This window comes from Pristiophorus japonicus, chromosome 6, assembly GCF_044704955.1.
Source record: "Pristiophorus japonicus isolate sPriJap1 chromosome 6, sPriJap1.hap1, whole genome shotgun sequence".
NCBI lineage: Eukaryota > Metazoa > Chordata > Chondrichthyes > Pristiophoridae > Pristiophorus > Pristiophorus japonicus.
This window is the reverse complement of record NC_091982.1, coordinates 85,654,050-85,661,581: the sequence shown is the minus strand read 5'-3', so window position 1 is coordinate 85,661,581 and position 7,532 is coordinate 85,654,050.

The window sequence follows — 7,532 nt, the reverse complement described above, 5'->3', positions numbered from 1 at the left end:
ATAATGGCGACCCAGATGGGACACTGGTACAAGGGACGTGATAAGAGAGAGACTGGTTTCAGGAAACGAAGCAAAATGGTAGAGGGGATTTCTTCATATGTGTTTAAGAGGGTAAATGTGGCTAAGGAGTGGGTACTCGATCTATTGTATGCTGAGCGTCCAGAAGATGCTGCAGCTCAATGGACCGAGAGCAAGGACCATAAAAAGTCGATAGAGAAGGCCATTTGGCTAATTTGTCTTCAGCAACAGATCCGGCTTCTAGATGAGGAGAATGAGAAATTAAAGGAAGTATTGAGACAGGCAGAAGAGAGGTCCAGTGCAAGGGCCACAGTCGGGGAAAGCCTGTGGACAAAGGTGGGACAGTTAAAGGAAAGTAGAGAGCTCACGAAAGAAAGGTACAAAACCCAACTGGACCTTTTACAGTGTCAGATTATTGAAGCCAAGAATAGTGAACGGGCATTGCGGGAAGAGAATTCCTGCCTCGCCAAGCAAGTTAAAGAGTACGGGGAGAGGGTGAGAGACATTCAGGTAGCCTATAAGGTAGCATGTTCCAGGGAATTTGAGGCAGGAGACCACGGCCCCTGCCAGCAGCAGATTCAAAGCTTGAACCTTGCTCTATCCTGGGCTAAAGGCATGGTGTGCCTGATAACCCGGGTTTAGCCCAGGGACACCTGGTTGGGCAGGAGAAATCCCTCAGTCACCGCCTGCAGCTCCCAGGAATGGCCTGGGGCAGCAGAGGTGTCAGCCAGAGTGCAGGGCAGGCAAGGATTGTGAACTACCAACACCAGCAGGCCTGAGTTTTAACTCGGCTTGGCAGCAGGGGGAAGAGGGCGAGCCAATACAAGGAGGGCCGGAACCAGGGCCAATGCACCCGGTCCAGCAGCAGAAGTTGGCACGCCTGATGCCAATGGGGCAGCAGGACCCCTAGAAAGCAACTTCGTAGTCCCCCACGACACCCAAAAACTGAGGGCTATGATAGGCCACCTAAGTAAGCTCACCCAACAGGGGGATCCCTCGGTACACTTCCTGGAAGTGGAACACACAGGGGATATTAACGGGTGCGACGATTCGGAGCAGGCTAAGCTGTTGCGCTTCTCGCTAGACACCAAGCTGTGCCATTCCCTCTCTGCAGACAGCAGAAAGGGGCGAAACACGTACGCTACGGTTAAGGAGGAGGTTCTAGAGGCCATGGGTATGAACAACGGGAGTCCTTTCTCTCGAGTGGAGAAAACAGTGCAGCTCTATGGGGAGACTCCACAGGCTTTCACCGACAGGTTGCGGCTGGTCTACGAAAGGGCCTGTAGTGGGGTTCTTGACCGGGCCCACCTGAACCCTAACGAGCTGGCTCACTGGCTCCGCAGCCTGGTGACAAACAGCTTACCTGGAGTAAAGGCAAAAGCTGAGGTCTGGTTCGATCCAAGAGATCCCAGAACCACCGAGGAGACAGTAGTCAGACAGTTGACACTGGCTTACCGGAATGGTAGAGGGACAGAGGAGCCCTCCTCTAAAGGGAGGGTCCATGAGATTAAACCCAGCCAAGGCAAGAGAGAGTGGCATCAGGAAGATGGGAACCCTCCCCACAAAGGGGGCGAGTGTTTTGGATGTGGGAAAAGTGGGCACTGGAGGAAGGACTGTAGGAACCCATGGAAAGAGACTAAGGGAAAGGCCACTTCAGCCTCAGCCCGTAAGGCCGGGGCAGGAACACCCGACTCATATGAGACACTTGTAGCCACCCTACAGGCACTCATAAACGGACAGGGAGCAGTAGCTATCGCAACTGGTGCAGTAGCCGGTACGGTAAAACCCTCTGCTCCAACCCACCCAGATGCATGACTAGAGCCAGCGCAGCCTGTGTACCTGTGTTCCCTAGAGTACGATACCTGGAAGAGACCGTGTGTTATGATGGAGGTGGAGAAAGTGAAAAGGACCTACCTGCTAGATACTGGTGCTTCCAGCACCCTTGTATATGCAGATAACCCAGCTACCTCACCTCTATCGAACAGGGTCCCGTACAGTCTAGTGGGGTTCACAGGCAATGGGCAAACTGGTTCGTTTTCCATCCCACTCACCATTCAGTTAGGGACACTCAAAGCCAAATGGAAACGTGTCCTGATGAAATGGGAGCAGAAGGGAAAAGGGATTCTGGGGGCTGATTTTATCATTGGCCACCAGATCCTAGTGGATCTCAGGAACCACTGTCAATGGTGAGCCATAGTGACTGATAGGGAAGGTGAGGTGGCGGTGATCTCAGAAAAAGGGGCCAAGGGAACATTGTGTACCGTGAAGCCAAAGGAGGGTTATGACTTGGAATTACTGGTCAGTAACATCCCAATGGAGTACCAGGCATATGTACGGGCACACCTTGCAGCATTTGCCACCCACAAACATGACTGTGGTAGAGTAACGGGGGTGGAAGTTAGTATAGAAGGGGACCCCATGACCCGACCACAAAAGCAATATAACTTCCCCAGGGAGGCAGAGGCAGACCTGACAACAGCGCTGGGATCACTGGTAGAGCAGGGGGTGTTAAGACCGATAGCAACCCATGTGAACTCTCCACTGTGGCCGGTTAAGAAACCGGACTACTCATGGAGGGCCACCGTGGACTATCGAGTACTAAATAAGAATATCTCTGCCTGTGCACCCACTGTAGCAGCCGTAGCGGATCTCATAGGGAGTATTCCAGCATCTGCGACCACTTTCACGGTGCTGGATATTTCAAATGGGTTCTGGTCCATTCCTTTAAAACGGGAGGACCAGTACAAGTTCGCCTTTACCTTTAAGGGCCAATAATACACGTGGAACTGTCTTCCCCAAGGCTTCCACAATAGTCCCAGCATTTTTCACCAATGTATGGCGAACTGTTTAAAGGGCTTTAGCAGACCCCAGCAGTTGGTGCAGTATGTGGATGACCTGCTCCTGTTCACCGATCAGGGGGAGGAGCATGGCCCACTGCTGGCTGAGCTGCTGGAGCTGCTAAAAGAAGAAGGGTTTAAAGTAAACCCCAAGAAGGCACAGATCGGCCAGAAGGAAGTCAAATTCCTGGGGCTGACTGTGCGCACTGGTGAAAGGGCCATAGACAAGGCTAGAAGGGAGGCAGTACAGGAGTTACCAGCCCTCAACACAGTGACATGTGTAAGATCCTTTCTGGGACTCACCGGGTACGGCAGAGACTTCATTGAGGATTATGCAGCCACCGCAGCCCCTCTGCTCAGGCTCCTACACAAGAGTGTAGAGTGGGACTGGGATGAGGGTTGCGAGGCAGCATTTAATCAGCTCAAGAAGGACTTGCAGACCACGCCAGCCTTAGGTGCGATAGATGTAGGAAAGGAGTTTTTCCTGGAGGTGGCAGCCAGCGGGGACAGTTTGAGCTCAGTGCTGCTTCAAGAGCGGCACGGCCAGCTGAGGCCGGTGGTTTACTCCTCCAGGATCCTCACAGATGTGGAGAAGGAGTACTCCAACCGTGAGAGACACCTCCTAGCCACACATTGGGCAGTGAAAAGATCCTTGATCTTCACGGGAGGGTCTCCTCTAACACTCCTAACCCACCACACACCTACTCAGATGCTCCTAGATGGGAGGATTAAGGACGGGACGGTGAGCAGTGCCCGCATTGCTCGCTGGACCATGCTCCTCTCCCAGATGGACCCAAGAGTAGAAGGCCCCCCCGAGCCAAGGCTCGCAGCCAACCTAATCTACCCAGGGAAAGCCCACAGGTGCTCCATAGAAGGGGTATGGGAGGTGAACATTGGCCTTCGGGCGGGGTTACACCCTACAGGCCGGGACATCTACGTGGACGGGTCCAGCACGGTATCTGCTGGCGAATGACTCACTGGGTGCGGAGTCTACGACCCAAGGGCAGGTATTGCCCTGGCAATCAAGCTCCCCAGCACCATGAGCGCCCAGCATGCTGAACTGTCCGCCGTAATGTACGTGGTGACCCACCCCGAGGAATTCCCTACCCCGTACACGATTTGCTCAGACAGTATGTTCACCTGCAATTCATGTACGGAGTACTTGGCTATCTGGTCCGCTGACGGGAGACCCCTGGCAATCAAGCCCCTGCTGGAGAAAATCATGACAGCGGTGGGGGAAGAAGGAAAGGTCTACATACATAAGGTGAAGGCCCATTCAAAAACCGAACCCCGTGCAGAGGGAAACCAACAGGCTGACAAACTGGCCAAAGAAGGTGCCCGCACGGGAAAGTTCTGGGACCCCTATGACACCGGCCGCATAGCAGCGGTCAAGAATAAGAACAGGGCAGCAGAGAGTACAGGGATAGCTTTGGGACTTAAAGGGACTTAAATACAGTTCAGGCACAGGATCCAGTCCTGAAAGCTGTCCTGAACGCGCTAGCTAGAGGAGAGAGAGTAGAAGGCCCGTACGGCACAGCAGCCATTACCGTTAAGGAAGGCATGCTGTTTAAAGAGGGACAATGGGTCGTGCCACAGCAGCACCAGAGGGAATTCCTAAAACTGGCCCATGAGGGTCCAGGAGCAGGACACCCCGGGCCTGAGACCACCTGGCAACGGGTGGAACAGGCAGGATGGTGACCGGGACTCAGGGAGGACGTCCGCGAGTTCTGTGCGAACTGCCTGGTGTGTGCTGCGAACAACCCTGACCCCCAGAAAAGGAAGGTGTCCCTAGGACACGTCAGGAGGGTAGAGGGACCATGGCAGTCAATCCAAATTGACTACATCGGGCCCCTACCCACCGCCCAGGGAGGCTACAAATACTGCCTAGTCCTGGTGGACGTGTTCTCAAAGTGGGTTGAAGCCTTCCCCTGCCGAACAGCCACCGCACTAGGGACAGCTAAGATTCTAGTGAGGGAAGTGTGCTCCCGGTGGGGACTCCCACAGTATGTGGAGTCGGACCAGGGGAGCCATTTCACCGGGCAGGTAATGCAGGCAACCCTTAAGGTGCTCGGCATTGAGGGGAAATGGCACGTTGCCCACAATCCACAGTCATCTGGTATTGTGGAGCGTTTAAACCGCACCATTAAAGAAAGGCTGCGGAAGGAAACGGGAGACTCACCCCAAAAGTGGGTGGAGGTCTTACCATTGGTCCTAATGGGGATCCGAGCCAGCCAGTCAAAGAGCACCGGGTATTCCCCATACGAGCTCATGACTGGCCGGATCATGCGGACCCCCACCCATGTCCTAGCCCCGGTGCTCACAGAAGGTCAGCTCAGAGAGGTGAACCAGGACCGGTTTGTCAGGAACCTGTTTGAACACCTCAAACAGATTCACTGGCAGGCTGCTAGTAACATGGGCAGACAGCATCAGGGGAACCGATTGCTGCTAGAACCCAGCAAACACCACGAATGGGAGATAGGGGACCAGGTCATGGTGAGGAACTCGGGTCGGGGTTTTTGAAGCATTATATATGGGGTCATACAGCATTGTGGACAAGGCAAGCCCGATGGTCTATGCCATAAAGCTGCCCCGCCGTACTAAGTGGTTCCACATCAACCAGTGCAAGCTGTACAACCCAGGGTCAGCCAAGCACAGAGGGCAGCCAGGAGGGGTGAACCGTCCTCAGGACAGGGACCCTCCGTTGGCCGCCCCCGACAGTGGAGGGCCCACAGGGAATGTGGCAAGCTCAGAAACCGTGCCTATAGGGGCGGTGAATTGCAGTACTGGAGGGGCTATCTATCCCACCCATCGTTTGGGATTCCGACGCACCCCCAGTAACCCAAGCCCTGAGAAGGACCCGCCGTACACCACGGCTAAAGATACCGTGGTCACCGGCATCTGAGCCTCAGCGATTCTACCCTCGGAGAAGGGCAGCCCGACAGGAAAGGCCAAAGGTCAGAAGTACAGAGGCCGCTCAGAGTAGGGACCCCCAGCCAGCCGCCTCCAGCGGTTAGGGACTCACAGGAGCAGTAGCAACGAGCTGTCCCAGAGACAAGGGTCTCCAGCTCACCAGCTGCGGGGAAACCCAAGCATTCAGGCGACTATCAGGCCGCACAAGGCATGGGCCTGACAGGGACTAACCAGGCCACCCAGAGATGGGTGGCGGCTGTACATAGCTCTAATTTTAGTTTAAGGCAGCTGACTGCACCATTTTACATTTTAAGGTTTAGTTTAGAAGTGAGGGTAATGTTGCAGTAATGTTTAGGTGATTATTTTGAGTTTGTCTTGTGTGTCAGCCAGCCTGAGAGCAGTTCTCAAGGGCAGGATCCAGACATTACCGGGTGATGGACAAACCTCAGGAGACCAATTGATGTTGTTTAATTTTAATCTATGTTTTTTTCCTTCTGTAATGTGGTTGTACGTTGCCTATATGCTGGTGAATATAATGTAACTGAAATGAAATGTAACTGTGCTGAAATGCAATTGTAGTGATTGAACCCCTTCCAAGCTGGGAGGGTGTAAATGTAAAAAGTTTGTACCTGTAAAGGGAAAAGTGTGCATCTATGGTGATGTTGCATAAGTGTAATGCATTTTGGATATTAGTTTAGTTAATTTACGGGGAAGGTTATCTCTTGGGAGTCAGGAACTTTGCTCACCTCGAAGAATGATACCCTAAGTGATATGGTATCACAGGGGGGAATGTAGAATTTACCAATATCTCGCAAAGATTCCAGGTACCTTTCCCCTACAGAGGATAAAAATCCCTTTCTGGGCTTTTAAAATGAGTTTAAAGGGGCAGACGAAGCCTGCGGGGGATAAAAGGGGATGCATTCATGGAACCCCCCCACCCCCCAGTGTTTAGACTCATAAGAAAGGGAATTCAAAATGGACTCAAATTACAGAAGCTTGAGATCCCCTAAACATCAATTTTAAAATTCTACAACATTTTGGCTGCGAAAAAGAGTTACCAAATACAGGAGGTGGAGCCAACGTCTGAAGCAAATTTGTGTATTAAGGATCCCAGACTGTCTGGGGGAACTATTCACCCCCTAAGAGATAATCGAATTACCCAATCAAGCACAATGGAAATCATGGTCAGAAAAACTGGACAATCCTAAAACAATGCAAAACCAGTGATAGCACATTCTCACACCCTAATCGAGTTACTGCTGACAAAGGAGACATTTGAAAATCAATGGACAGAACAGTTTAAACAGAGCCCAAGAGATTTGATGGGAGATAACGGAGACTTTTTTGGGGATATATCTATCCCCCAGTTTTACAAGGAAGGCTAGCAGAACACAGAACTAGCAGAACACAGACTTGAAAGGAACACAGACAGACACAAGCAGCCGGAGTGAAGAAATGGAGTCGTGAAGGAACCTACAAGAAATCGTCAAGGACCAACTGAGCATGAGGCCCATGCAATGGAAGGTTGTCAGCAACCAAATTGACAAACCCGGGCTACCACAACCAGCGAAATGACCAACCAAAACCAACTCAGCAAAAACCGAAGAATCGACATTTATTTCCACTCTACAATCTACTTCTGAACGGCCAACGGGTGAGAAATTACCTAAAAGGACTAACTAAAACCAAAGAAAGTGGGTACTTATCCCATACATCCGAAACGCAACTTACCGCATCAACGGATGCACCCCAACCAAAGACTACGCA